Source organism: Echinops telfairi, unplaced genomic scaffold (genome assembly GCF_000313985.2).
Source record: "Echinops telfairi isolate 266 unplaced genomic scaffold, ASM31398v2 ScPeMD7_443;HRSCAF=831, whole genome shotgun sequence".
In the NCBI taxonomy this organism is placed as follows: Eukaryota; Metazoa; Chordata; class Mammalia; order Afrosoricida; family Tenrecidae; genus Echinops; species Echinops telfairi.
Window position 1 is genome coordinate 8,693,846 of NW_022104341.1, and position 15,551 is coordinate 8,709,396.

General features: G+C 43.4%; 1 protein-coding gene across 1 annotated transcript in view; it reads left to right on the plus strand.

Moving 5' to 3' along the window:
- The window catches only part of VAV3 (vav guanine nucleotide exchange factor 3), a 417,371-nt gene that overhangs the window by 306,209 nt on the left and 95,611 nt on the right, over positions 1 to 15,551 (plus strand). The gene's annotated exons all lie outside the window — the stretch shown is intronic.

Consider the following 15,551-nt stretch of genomic DNA (forward strand, 5'->3'; position numbering starts at 1 on the left):
TGAGTCAGTATCGACTTGAAGGGTCACAGCAGAAAGCTCAGTCACAGGAGAAGGGGTTGGCAGCCACAAGATAGTGTCTTAATTGAGAGAGAAAGCCAACATGGGGCTTGACATGCAAACTTGTGTAATAAACAAAGGGTTACAATGCGATGTTGTGAAATCTTAATTTCCCTGTTATTTATTTAAATGACTGTTTCTCCATTAGAGAATTATGTTGGAGGTGAGTAGTTTTCATTAAATCTGTAGGTCAACCTTGTGGTTGCTACACACTTTTTGCAACTTTTTGTAAAAACAAGTACTAGGTATTTTATTGCTGTTTCTTTGTAATGATATCTTTGACGACATCCTTTCGTCCCTTTTAAGAAGAACATTTACAATTAATCTCAATTCACGAGTAACATGACATTGAGCAAGTAAATGAAAAGAATAATGCCAGCCACATTTAAAAAAATAAGGAGACCACTCAGAAGATCATGACATTAAACAAAAAGCCTGCTGCACAGGAAGAGATGACGCCGCCGGTCTCTGCCCTCGGGAACGTCTGCCAAATCCTGAGTTTCAGGTGTAGAAATGGGCCCAGAGTGCCCATTCTGAGCCATTCTGCAAACTTGCTGATTATTCACTTGCCCCTTTAGAATACTTGCCCCTTCTTGTTCTCTTCTTTATTTCTACGGCCTCTGCTACTTAAAAGCCTTGTTGAAAGCCAACCGAAGAACAAAAATATCGAAGGCCCGGTTGAAGGGGAAAGAAGCCGTGAGAGTTGGGAACATCACAGGAGAGTCCAGCAACAATACGTGATGCCCTCCTTTGTTTTCCTTTAAACGGTGAGGAAGAAAGGAAGAGGTCATTGTGGACAGTTAGGAAGGCTTAGTTCATTTTTGAAGTACACGTAGGAGGGAGAGAAGAGGTTGAGCCAAGCAGAAAAGCAGGAGGTTTGTGCAAGGTGAAATAGAATGAAAGTGGAAGCAGGATGTTTTTCTGTCTTCAGTTTTAAAGAGCACTGGTCTTGCTTGTCCGAGACACACACACACACACACACACACACACATGTTCCTGACCTTCTTATCAGCTCTAAACTTTCTCTCGTGGGGATTTGCTCTGCCCAGTCAGCACCAACTTCCTCAGAAATCTCAAGCCCCACACCCTTAAGGTGAAAGAGTTGGAAAGAGTTCAAATAGACATGCTGAGAAAAGTAGCCGAGGAACCAACTGTTTCAGGATGCTCCTGTAATCAGACACTGCCAACTGGAATCCCCAATGGAGTCAACTTCCACTCAACACGTGGCAATCCAAATTAGTTCACCTTAGCCCATTGTCATCAAGTGGATTGCAATGGATGGCAGCCCCTGTGTTTCAGAACCGAATTGTTCTCTCTGCAGGGTTGTCCGGGACTGGTCCTTTTGGATGTAGATTGCCAGGTTTTTTTCAGTGTATTGGAACCTCCCAACCTGGATCTGCAGCCAAGCCCTGCTAACCCTTGGCAGCGCCCAGGGACTCCCAACTTCATAGTGAGCCTTCAAAATGCCGGTGGGAATTTCCTACCCGCATTCCTTTGAGAGTCAATTTTTCTAGAATTGTCACTTTCTTCTTTCTAGGCTGCAACAACAGTAAGTTGCATTAGATTTTTCTCCTTTTATTACAATGAGTCACTGCTTTGCCTACCTTTTATCCTACTACATATTTCAATGCATGCCACTACTGTACATTCTTACAGTATAGACCATGTGTACACCATCGGCTTGTTGATACAGTAAGCGTGGGGTGAACATTAGACTATTCAGGTGCATACTTTGATTTTATCACAGAAAAACTTCCAAGGTTGATATTGGGCTCATTTTGTGCAGATAGGGATGCCCTACAGAGTTGATGGCTTATATTCAAGTTCATTTGGTTTTGTAATTAACACTGAAGTTGCATTTTTAAGTAGAGCTCTAAAAAATTGTTCATATATGTGTTCGATGCCCAGAAAAAGCACGAGATGTTTTAAATTAATTTACGGGTTCTGCATTCTAGCCTGGCTGACTTTGGCATGGATTGTATGAGGTGCTCAGAGAAAGGAGGCAGGGAGCCGGGTGAGCAAGGACAGCGATCCTGGTTAAAGAAGGAAAAAACCAAATCTGCTGCCACCAAGTTAATTCCCACTCACTCTGACCCTGCTTCGGTTTCCGAGGCTGGGATCCTTTCAGGGGGCAGACTGTCTTACTCTTGCAGCAGCTGTGGGTGTGAACTGTGCAGCACTTACCCCACAATGCCACCAGGGCTCCTTCTAATTACTAATGCCAAGTAGAGCAAAGAGTCTGAGCTTTGAGACTCTGTCAGGAATCTAGGTAAGGAGAAGTCCCGCTGCCCTGTAAATGGGAGTCTCGGGAAGAGAGGGTCACCTGATGTGACTGGGTAATCTCCTGGGAAGGGGCTGGAAGTTGAGTACCAATATTGTCCCCAACTAAAAGAAGATGAAGCACATCAGTTGGGTGAGGTGACAAATAGGCACTCTAGCTGACCCCAATCACCCTTTGGATGTAGGCAGTGAAGGACTCTCGTCCCATACAGCATTCTTGATCTTTGTTATGTGGCTTGGCTTTGATTTTAACATGATTAGATAATACAATTTCAGCAAAATATCAGGAAGCAACCCCAAACAAATGTAATAAGTGCGGCTTCTGTTCTGCTTCATACCGTCCCTTTCCTGAATGCCTTCCTCAGGTCTGGTCATGATCTTGCTATTTTAAATAATTTGTAGAAGTCCATTATGACTTTCCTTTTTGGTCTGTTGGTTGACGATGGCTGTTGGGTGTATAATGAGGATGAAAGACCACAGCCCATTAATGTGTCCATCTTCAATTATGGCAATCTCCTTTGTAAGAAATCTGCCTCCAATCCTTACGTGAAAATTGCATCTAATGTCCTGGGAACATGTAGAGAACTTGCAGGATGGTGTTTTCTGCCTGGTGGAGAGCTTATGAAATGGTATTTTATGGATCACAGAGTATACTGCTAAGCGCAGTATGTGGGAGCCCTTACAACATACATAGTTCAGAAATTAGGCTTCGCAGTTCACAGTATAAAGCGGAGGGTGATTTCTGCCACTTGCACCCTTGGGAAGCTAGTCAACATCGATTGCCTTAACGCATCCTCTGTGAAATGGGCCTATCTCCGTACCTAACTTCTAGAATTGCTGTGTGTGAGTTAACTGGAGAATGTCTTTGTAGAGGGAAAGTACAGTGTATGCCCTTAATAAATTAACCACCACCACCACCACCACCACTAATACTATCATCATTAGAATCCTGGATCAGGTATGGTGGGCACATGAAAGCCTGTAATGCCAGGCCTGGGCTTTAGACTCCTGAGGCTGGGGGTGATGCTATCCTGTTAGAGCAGAGGTCATAATACAAGTAATAATTACCATTCCATACTCACATATCTTTCTTATAATATTTTTATGAAAACTGATGATACGCAGACGCCAACAGTAGATTGCCTGGGTTTGAATCTCATCTCTGCTCTTTCCAGATACATGACTTTGCACAAGAATCCCATGTGTACCTCAACCGCCTTTTCTTTTAAAATGAGAATCTTCAGAAGAAATACCATATATACTCATGTATAAGCTAAGTTTTCCAGCACATTTTTAATGCAGTTTTTGTGGTAAAATTAGGTGCCACGGCTGGTATTCTGATGGGCTTATACTCCAGTCTATGCAGTACTTCAAAGAGTTGCTACTAGGCAAGATGAGGTAGTATATGGTAATCTCCTAGAACCAGGTTTGGGACACAGTAAGTACACTGTAAGTGTTAGTTCGTAGTAGTACTTTATATATTTTCAGTTGTTTAGAGATGATGGTTGGATCATGTCATACCATGAATTATAGAAAAGATACAGCTTAATATTTGAAGAAAGCTGGAATATGCCTGCTGGCTGCAGTGCACATTTTCAGGATAAGAAGCCAGCTGCCGATCAGCCTCCTCATTGAGCAATGGGTGCTTTGCTAGCGGTTTCCAGATTGACTTACACTTCCCATGGGAGCTGGTGGGGGTTCGGGCCATGAATTTAAGAGCACAAGACATAAAGCTATCTTTCATTTACTGTAAGCCAACTGAATTCCAACCTTAAGCCTTATTCCCTCCCTTGATGTGTGAAGTCTATTCCTGTCACACATGAGGGCAGTGTCTGACCAGACAGGAGCCTGTCCATAGGCCCACAGCACAGCCTCTCATGCTTCCGCATGGTATTCCTCTTGAAGGCTTGCTGCTTCCCCAGAGAAATCACAGGGTGGTGAGAAGGCATTCTGGTACCCTCCATCCTCTGCCCTCCTCTCCTGCTGGTGCAAACTCCTCCTTCCTCTGTCAGAGGTTGATCCTCCTTCGTCCCCCCGCCCCGCTCCCCTGGATCTCATTTAGAAAGGCTAGGAATCAAGGGTGGAAAGAGAGACTCTAATGTCAGCTACTTATTGCTCTCCACTCTGCAAAGTTCTCCATGGCAGAGAAACAAAGAATTTAGCTACCTGTCTCCTTTTTAAAAAGACTCTCCTGAAAACACTTAGGGAACACATACAAATGGATCTCAACAAAGCACCTTGCTGGGGAACCACAAAGAGCGGGCGAGCCAGGAACAGCACCTTCTACTGTTGTGGCCTCTCAAGGAGCGGCACCTCTTGAGGGACCACGTGTGTCATGCGAATCACAGTCCTGGGAGGCCCACTCCTCCCTTCTCAAATCGGCAGACACTGTCTCGTTGCAGATCACACCGTTGCAGATCACACCGGTGTTTTCTATGGATTTGTATTTTTGACAAATGAGGCATTGACTTGTGCCTTTTCTCCCCTCAGAAACAATCTCCTTGTTAGTTATGCCTGGCTGCTACTGGCCTGAATGACCATGGTAAACCTGTAACTTGTCTGGAAAAATAGTCTACTCTTAAAATTGATGGATTGGATTTGTGGGTTTCTGTAAGAAACCTTGAGCCCTGTTGGTGCAGTGGGTGAACATTCAGCTGCTAACTGAAAGGTCAGTGGTTCGACCCCACTAGCTGTACCTTGGGGAAAAGATGTGGCAGTCTGCTTGTACAACCTTGGGGAAATCTTAAGGGCCAGTTCTATGTCTATCTTTCCAAGGTGGAATGGAATAAAAGGTGATTGGATTGTTTACTCTGACCCCTCAGAGGATTTGAGAATGGTAGTTTATTGAGGTACGTACTTTATCTCCACAGCAAGACTGATTGCTCCTTTGTAGGCAAACACCTGCTCTTCATCTTTACTGCTTCCAGATCACATTGGTAAAGGACCCTTGGCATAACATAAGAGTTTAGCAGTGGGGTGATCCAAAAAGTGGTTTCCCTCACTTGTGGGAGGAAGTTTTATCTCTGATCTTGGCTCAGAATTTCTAGGCTCATCATGATAAGAAAAATCAAACTGACTTTGTAGTCAGTTTTATTGTTGTTTGTCATTTCTCCCCAGACAATGCACCACTTCTTGTGTGGCCCCGTCTGGCTTATTCCCACCATCCTACACCTTCCAACACCCTACCCCCCTATATACACTCCATTGTTTCCTAGTTATTGATTAATTCAACTTAGTGGCCATTACACTGATCTTTGAACTGCTTGTCTTTCTTCCAATCTTAACTTTACTGCCCTTTAAACTACCAGCATGATTTGCCTAATGGAAAGCATGACTTATCCTGCTCCACTTCTTTCAGCCTGTTGGCTACAGCAGTCTACAGAATGTTCAATGTCTAAGGGGCCAGGAGATCTCGTTCACACCTAACTGATTCCTGCAACTCTTCTTTTCTGCAGTGACAGATGTCTGTTAAGTCTCCACTCCACGTACACTGAGATTCTTCTTACCTCTCTCCCTAGGCTCATAGTCTTGCTTCTGGCTCAAATAACCCTACCCACGCCCTTATCTGACTAAATCCTGTCGGCCTATGCCCCCCAACTTCAGTTCAAATACTCCCTCGCCCAAGACCTTATAGTACACCACATCTGGAATACTATATGGATTCCTCTCTCGTAGATAACATTGCCACCATGTTTTTTAAAGTCACTTTATAATGACCTAGGTCCATCTCTGCTTTAAAAAAAAATCATTTTATTAAGGGCTTAGGCAACTCTTATCACAATCCATACATACATCAATTTGTGTAAAACACATTTGTACATTCATTACCCTCATCATTCTCAAAACATGTGCTCTCCACTTCAGCCCCCGGCATCAGCCCCTCATTCCCCCCCCCATCTCTACTTTTTATAAAATTGTATAAACTCCTTAAATGCCGAAACTTCATCTGTACCCACTTATTCTCAAATATTTGGAATATGAGAGACCCCCCACTAACTCTACATTAAATTGAATTGTAAGCCCAGCTTTATAAAAGGGAGCACAGGTTTTTGAGGTGTGAATCTCCTAACCTCTGAAGAGCTGATGTCTGCTTTTCCTTTATATACTTTGAGAATTAAGAAAATAGTGTGCTGTTGAGGTCAGCAGCCCTGGCTTCTTTTGTATTGTGATTACACACACACACACACACACACACACACACACACACATATTTGCCGCTTCAGCAATCTTTATATATCCGGTTCTGTGGCATTAATTAAGCTCTCCATGCCTCCAACCTTCATTCTTGTCCTTTCTCCACTTGTACCATCACCCTTCACAGAAGTTCCATGTCTTGTTACTGAGGATGACTTTGCAAATTAGTGGGTGTAAACCATTACACAAAGCATTGCCTTCAACTATCAGTGAGTCTTTACTAACTTTGCGATTTTCTTTCTCAGCCATCAGCAAGAGGATAAGAGATTCCACACTCCTAGCAATATAGAACACACACGTGTGTGTAAAGTGATGTTTTGATAAGTTTTGCAAGAATCTTCAAATGAAAACCGTTTATCTCTAATATCAACCACTCCGAGCTAAATTGGAACAATCGGAGTTTCATGTAGCATCCATGATCGCTGCAATACAATATCACTGTAACAGCATTTATAGGCATTATAGGTACAGACAGGCAAGGCAATCAGATCGTTCAGGAGAGATCGAATACTGAGCACACTGACACACCTTTATTTTTGTAAATCTGCTCATTTTTTCCTCCAGCTCTGACCACTTTATTGGCATTTATCTTGAATAATATTGCATGTCAGTCTGCCTACTGCAATCTTCAAGCTTTAATGTGGTTGGTGAAAGGAGTTTATGAAGTCAGTTTTTTTTTTTACTATGTTTGTGTTTAACCCAAATCTAAATAGAGGTCAAAAATCTAAAGAGAATTCAAGCTCATGGAAAGTCAGAAGACCCAAAAATAATCTTGAAGTTCTGAAATGAAATATTTTCTATATTTATTTTAAGATAATTTTCTCCACCAGATGAATGATTTAATGAAGTGCGTGCATTTGTCAATCTTTTTGTTGTGGTGGTAAAAGCATTTTTATAGCCCACATTACACAAACCTGTTCTTATAGTAAAAATTCTGTTTGACTATCCTCAATGTATAGTTTTAAATCATTGGATAAGCCTTACATTAGGTCATTACCCCTTCTGCCCCCATTTAATCCCAACTCAGGAGATTAATTGTTGTCCTGCGTTATTTTAACTCATGGGGACCCCCGTGGGACAGTGTGGAACTGCCCCCTAGGGTCTCCTAGACTGTAAGATTTATGGAAGCAGAGGCAGGCTTTTCTCCAGGGCAGCTGCTGGTGGATCTGAACCCCTGGCCTTTCAGTCAGCAACTGGGTATATGCCTCCACGGCTCCTTACTAGATTAACTAGAGTATCACATATCCAAATGTTAAATGTATCGTTTGGCTTAGAAGAGAACTTGCTTAGACAAGGTCACCATGGAGATCGCATATTTGCAATATGACTGGATGTACAAAGAGCAGTAGTTTTGAACTCCAAGGATGCTTCAGGAAGACAACACTGACCTCAGCAACCAGGGCAGCAGGTGTGGATGGTGGCAGACTTGGTTTGGGGGCAGATCCTGCTTTATGATTGACATCTGCCCCATTCCGGAGCTGTTTTTACCTGCCAGTGTTTTAAAAAGTCCTTGGATGGAGTTAGACTTTAGGCCTCATTTCCTTCCCCATTACTCATGTGAGTAATGTGTCTTTTCTACCCACGAGGCACCCAGAGGAAGTGCTCCTGTTAGCAGTTTTCACTGAAGCGTGGTGTGTTGCAGGGCTTTCGTTTGGTTAGTGGAATGTGCTTGCTAAAACCCCATCATATAACCTGTCGGTCTGGTTGGATTGGGGATATAAGCAGCGTTCAGATCAGTGGCCTTGAATCAAATCCATGCAACTCTGGGTGCTCTTAATAAAGGAGGAATGACAACTATCAGCCCTCCAAAACCATTGATCATTGAAGAACAGCGGGACTTGGCCTCTGGAAACGCTCCGTGTGTGCCTGAGATAACTTATGGCCAGTGACCTTATCGTCTCTACTTCAGGCAAATACTGCTACCCCCACCCCCACTGAAATTTTTCAAGGAATAAAAAACAAATTGAGCAGGATAAAAATTGAGAAGGTTTTCTTTGGAGCATGTGTGCTTTAGCAACTATTCTAAGGTTTCAGCTGTAACTATGGTCTACTTTTAAATAAAAATGGTCATATTTTAAAATATAATGTTAATTGTTGGAGAACGGATAATGGGTACATTTATATTAGTGACAGGTGGGAATATGTATCGGTGACATGTGGGACTAGAACTGTGGTGACGGTCTCATTTTGCAAAGTAGATTAAATGCTAAGGGGGAAACAGTGACTTTTTTTTTAATGACAGTCTCTTTAAATACAGTGCTCTGGTTTTTGAGATTTCAGGTCCCTACCATGTACGCAGTTAGTCATATTTGATATGAAAATTCCATTTGCTCACAGAGCTGCTTAATTTTTTTTTGCTTATAGGCATATAATGACAAGAAAATCTAAATAATTATTGTTCATTTAAGAAAGAGAAGTATTTCTCTCAACCAATGTAGAGCATCAGCTATGTTTTCCTTGGACTAGACAGCTGGGGAAATTGAGTGTCACTAAGTTCCAAGAATTCAAGCTGTTAGACCAGCAGTGGCTGCCATCTTGACGGTCTTCTAGTCGGAAGCCAGGCCGCATTTAAAATGAAGAATCGGGCAGCATATAATACACACAGTGACTGGAGCTGGCCATTATATGTATTCAATCAGAATGAAATTGTCAAGATAGACATTTAAATTCTTTTAAAATCTGTTCTTCGATTATGAGAAATTCCAGAGTCTTTCGTTCCTGAACATTGAGTGAGCTAATGGGACTCCCCGGGTGGTCAGCATGGTTGGGAATTTGAGTCAACCCTGAGGTGCCTTGGGAGAAAGGCCAGGCATTGACTTTTGAAAAGCCTAGTGGTATAGTGGTGATGAGCTGGGCTGCAGTCCACATGGTCAGCAGTTCAAAACCACCAGCAGCTCTGAGGGAGAAAGACTGGGCTTTCTACTCCCGTCACCAGTGAAGGTCCGTAAAACCCACCGGAGGGCCGCTCTGAGTCCGCATTGACTCAATGGCAGTGAGTTTGGTTTCTTGGTTTAGTATAATTACTGTGAACATAAGGGCATGCGTCTCTGCAGATTGTTTTCTGTGATTCCCAGTCATTAAGCACACACACCACAAACATACAAGGAAATCATATTAGATCACTGATGTTTTCTAACTTGCTCTTTTTTCCCCCTCAAAGAACCTTTGGTGATGCCGTGGGCTAAGGTGGGCCGCAGACACCCCCCCAGCCTCTCCTGGGAGATTGACAGGCTTAGAGCCCCTCCGGTACAGTCCCACTCTGTCATATAGGGTCACTGTGAGTCAGAATTGATGCCGTGGCTGTGAATCTTCTTTTAACAGGATATTTCAACATGATTCCATATTATTACAGTCTTCTCTCACATTGTTTAAGGTTTTAACTTTGTTTTTATTTGTAAAGATGTAAGGTAGATTTAATTGAACCATTTCTCTATTACTACTATCCTTTTAGATTTTATGTAGTGTTTTCAGTTCATAAGCAGTGTTAGAGTTTGAAAGATAAGCACAATTATATCTTAGAAATTAACCTTTCCATACTTCTTAAAAGTTCACCTTTATATCTTAATAAATGTACTTTTAAAAATTCTGAAACTACTTTGCTTGCTGAAAGCAAAGGGAACTTGAAACAATGACTGATGATGATCAAAGACTACAGCTTTTTGTATAAAAAACAAAAATCCCCACAATTGGGCCAATAAACAGCAACATAAGAAATGGAAAAACACTGAAATTAGCAGTGATTTCATTTTCCTTGGATGTACAGTCAGTGCTCATGGAAGCAGCAGTCAGAAATCAAGCAAGGTATGGAATTGAAAAAATCCTGCCACACAAGAAAAATCTCTTTAAATTGTTAAAAAAGTAAAGACCTCACTTTGAAGACTGAAGTGCACCTAATTCAAGCCGCGGGACGTTCAGTGACCTCGTTTGGAGCTGGAAAAATGCATAGGACAGGCTGGAAGCACAATGATGGCTTTGAGTTATGGTGTTGGCAAAGAATACTAAATAGGCCCGGGGCTGCCCAAAAAACAAACACATTTATCTTGGGAGGAGTACAGCCAGAGTGCCCCTGAGGCATGGGGATATAGACATACTATCCAGAGGGACCCATTCTTAAAGAAGGACATCATATTGGGTAAAGTAGAGGCTCAGCAAAATAGAAGAAGACTCTATTGCAGGCTGGGTTCTCCAGAGAACCAAAACCAGTGATGTGCTGCATGTGCACTTGAGTGTGCTTGTCTTTGTGCCTATCCGTGTGTTTGTGGGGGTGGGGGTGGGGGTTGGAGAGAGGGAGAGAGAGATTTATAGCAAGAAAATTATTCACGTAGTTATAAAAGCAGGTAAGTGCAGTCTGGTTTCCAGTGGGTGGGTCTGATGTTACGCTGAAGACATCTTTTGACTAGTATAGTTTCAAAGCCTATGAACCCAATTTTGGCAAGAATACCACTGGTTCCAGAGATTGATGAATCAGAGGTGAGCAGGTCTGGCTTGTGGCTGGACAGGTGAATGAACCCAAGGTCAGCAAGTGAGATGGTAAGCTGTTTATGGCTCCCAGGATCAGCAGGCAAGATGGCAGGCCATTGGCACATGTCCAAAGAATCAGAGGTCAACAAGTCAGATGCCACCAAAAACACATGCTTACCCACAGCGTCCCCTAGTGTAGTAATTATGCCACCCCCCCCCAAGGAACCTTTCTTGCAACAGCATCAGGGCTATGACCCCAGTTATAGATTCACTCCACCATAATCTTACAACTTACTGAAAGTTCACAGCAAATCCCAATGTGGTGTTCATTGTGTTGTGTCACATTACCTCGTGGGGGGTTACTGGACCTCAGCAGCTGAACCACTGAGAATCCCGACTTGCCAAGTTGACAACATCTAACTATCACCCCCCCCCCCCCCAATGAGTTAACTGACACTGGTTGCATCACTGGGCTCAAATGTGGCCTTCCTATGTGAGCATCGTGTTTCCTGCTGTGGCAGGCATATTGGGTTGCTATAAGTCCGGGCAGTCTTTCGGACACCTAGCAACAGCAGCAGCACTTCTGGGGGCGGGCAATCAGCCACCTCACCTTCATGAACTGCAGTCATGTGAGTCAACGTTCTTACTGTAATGGGCTGTTCTTCATTGTAGGTTTCCCTTCTGAAGTTTTCATGAGATTAGGTCCTCTGCTGTAGGCTTCTACACCGTGCTACGTATTAATTACTTCCTTAATTTCCCTTTCCCTCTGTTAGAGTCTAAGCTCTGTGAGGGTAAGTACAAGCCGATCTTGTTTTATATTATTTGTACCATGTAAGCATAACTCAAAACAGAACAAGAACAAAAACCCCACAGCAGAAATAAACCAGTGAGTAAAGGGACGGATCACTACCTTAGGAAATGATGAACAAATGACACTGAAAACTGAAGTGTCAACAAATAAATAACTCCTACCCGTTGCAGTCTTAGTGAATGATGATGTTCATAAAAAGGGAAGTGAATGTAAAGGGAGCGTTTGAGAGAGAGAGATGCTGAAGAGCCACTGGTCCTTGCCAGCCTGCTGGGCTGCATAGCTCCGCATTCCTCCCTCCCTCTCTGCAGAGATGGATGAGTCTAGGAACTGGCACCTGCATTCCATTCTTGTCTAGTAGCCTTGTTTCCCAGCCCGGGAAGGCAAATCTTAAGATGCCTTCCTACTCAGTTGCGGGTAATTAAGATGAAAAATCACAATTATGTAACTCAGCATAAAAGCAGTCTTGAAGTTTAGCAACTTGAAAGGGGAGCTCGCTGTTGACCCTGCTCTCCAGAGACCAGCAGTTGTGTGGGACAGGACTGCAGAGAGCATTGGAGAGCTCAGCACACGTGAAGCCTGAACCGAGGCCATTGAAACAGCAAGTGGAGAAAGGAGAGAGTAAATAAAAGATTGTGTGGGATGTGCTTGGTAGGTGGCAAGGAATTTTCATTTTAATGGCATCTACAAGAGCATTCCCTCTTGCATAGCAGCATTTGGGAAGCTTGCTTCTGAGAAGGGTGGGGGGATATATACATGTTTGCCCATTCCAGTTTGGTGACCTTGTGATTTGTCCATTAAGGGTGTGAGAGGTTGGGTGGCAGAAAAAGTCTGGTTTAACTCTCCCAACCCTATTTTGGTTCTCACCGGAAACGTCATTACCTCATCAGTATACTTTACAGGAATCTGCTTTGGTGAAAACTAACATTAAAAAAAAAAATCTTCAAAAGAAAGTAAAGAGAAGGAATCATAAGTCCTTAGGACGTAGCCTAGTGCCTGGTTTCCCAAGCTCAGTTACTTACCCAAAAGGTAGAGGTTTGAGTCCACTCAGCGGCTCTTCAGAAGAAAGGCTTAGCGTGGTTTCTTCTGAACAATTAGCCATCGAGAACAATATGGGGACAGCCCTACCCTGGCCAGATGTGAGGTCAAAATGAGTGGAAATTGACTTGACAGCAGTGGGCTCTTTTCCATGGTGGGAGCTCAGTATTTCCTAAACCCTGATACATTTCTATAGATTCTGAAAATATTAGGTAAAACTATGAACGATTAGATTTTATATGCACACCATCCACTCCTGCAAAGATACAGCTTTCTGCTCTTGTAAAGACCTCCTCAGAAAGCCCCAGGGGCAGTTCTACCCTGTCCTGCAGGGTAGCTGTCAGTCAGCATCGACTAGTGGCAGTGAGCTTTTGGTTCTGTGTTTATTAGTTTATCAACATGTAGAGGCTTCCTTACCAAAAGAGCCAGTCAAGCCTGTCAGTACTCAGTACCGGGATAAGGAGACTTCCAAATCCTGGGTGGTTCTTTTCATGGGCCTGCTACCTCCAGGATTCCTACAAGGGTGGTATATAAATAAGGCAAAACACTCATTGCCAGCTCAGAGGGGCCCTACAAGCCTGGCTGGAACTGCCCCAGTGGTTCTCAACCTTCCCAACACCGTGACCCTGTCATACAGGTCCTCATGTGGTGGTGACCCCCCAACCATAAGATTATTTTTGTTGCTACTTCATCACTGAATTTTTGCTACTGTTAGGAATCGGGTGAACCCTGTGAAAGGATCGTTCGATCCCCAAAGGGGTCGTGACCCACAGGTTGAGAACCACTGCTGTAATTGTTTACAGTAGAAAGCCCTCTCTTTCTCGGACCCGCTGGTGGTTTGGAACTTCAGACCTTTCCAGTCGCAGCCCAACACTACCACCTAAGTGGTTCTTCAGTTTTGCAGGTACACCAGTAGAAAGTGATTTGCAAAACTTAACTTATTGGATGTATTTATCTAATTCCCCCGGGATAGATTTGAAATAATAAAACTCTGTTGTTGTTTTCCAGGGCCTGTATCATGGTTGTTCCAGATTTATAGGCTGGTAACTGTATCAAAGAGTCCCTTGTTGGTGCAAGTGGTTAACACACTTGGTTGCTAACAAAAGTGTCGTGGGAAATTCAAGGGCATCCAGAGATGCCTTAGAGAAAGGGCGTACAGAACTTGCTCCAAAAGAACAAGCCATCCAAAACCCCGTGGAATTCCCCGATGCCCATGGAGTTGCTGTGAGGCCATTCTAATGCCAAGGGCAACTGTTTGGGGTTTTACTTTATTGAGGCCATTTATTTGAATAAGAGTTTTTTGGGTTTGATTGTGGGGTTTTTTTGCTGTGTTTTTAACTTGGAGCCCTGGTGGTGCAATGCTTACGTGCTCAGCTGCTAACTGAAAGCTCGGTGGTTGGGATCTACCAGCCTCTGTGTGTTAGAACAAGCCTCGTGGTCTACTCCCACGAAGATCATAGCCACAGAAGGCACATGGGGCACTTCTCCTCAGCCTGACAGGGTCACTCTGAGTTGGAATATATTCGAGCTTGATGGCAAGTACATATATATCTTTAATAAAGAGAGATGGGAGTATCTTCCCACTGGAAGAAGATGACATTTTAAGAAGTGTTCGTGTCCTCGTAGAAATGCTGTGCTGAAATCAAAACCGGTAGCAAAAGTGCAGGTTTTCTATGGCTCTCTTTCTCAGTGTGGCCATCTAATAACAATCAGCTAGCACTCTCCCCGGTGTGGCTGTACTAGTAAAACAATGGCGTATTTCAGTTGTTGGGCAAGGGATTTTCACAATACTTGGGAAGCCTCTGAAAATGTCACCGGGCTCCAGAATGGAAGTGCCGTTTTAATTTTCAGCTCCATTTTGTGTTTACAGTTGACAGAATTTCCCTGGTCGGATGAGCTCTGTGAATGTTGGAAGAGAAGCACTTAGCCTTGATCTTGGCATTGAGTCCTGGGTCTTGCTTTTCCTTCACTTGCTGTGTGGGATTTCACCTGACCTCTGGAGCAGTATCATGCTGACATCCGCAGTCATACGTTCAAGGTGATAGGAGGCACAGTTGGTGTCTCAGAGAATATATACCCAGAGGCAAGTCTCAGGACAAAATGTCAAGGAGGATTCAGCCCCTGTGTATAACAATTCTTTGTTAGCTGCCCTCTTTTATAATCATTATTACCTGAAAGAGCCAGAAAGGGCAAATAAAGGGAACATAGGCTTGGAAATTTGAAATTCTGCTTTAAAAACAAACAAGCCCCTCTCCCCCAGCATTTTAAAAGTCCATGACTTTTTATTGATGTGGGATTTGCTCATAAATGTCACCTTTATACCATATGGACCTAACCTTTGTTAGATGGTTTTGTCTTATAAGCTGAGGTCTTACTTTAATTATTCAAGAAATAAAAGTGATTGCTTTCCCTAGAAAATGTGCTGTAGGTTAGGCTGAGGGCAGAGGTTAGACTTGGAGGCGGGAGTGAAGTCTGCTCATTTCCCAGCTCTGGGGGACCTTTGCTGGCAGCTTTATTGAAGCGTTGTCAGTGGTGATGGGAGCTCCTGCGAGGAAAGGACATTGCAACCAGAGAGAGCTGGGTAATTTCTGTAGAATAGGGCCTCACTGTCATTGACACTTCAGCCCTCTGCTGCCATCTTACTTAACAATGGCAGACAAAAGCCAGTGATGAGGATTTAACCGAAGGTCAAAGCAGGAACGCAACTGTTTCT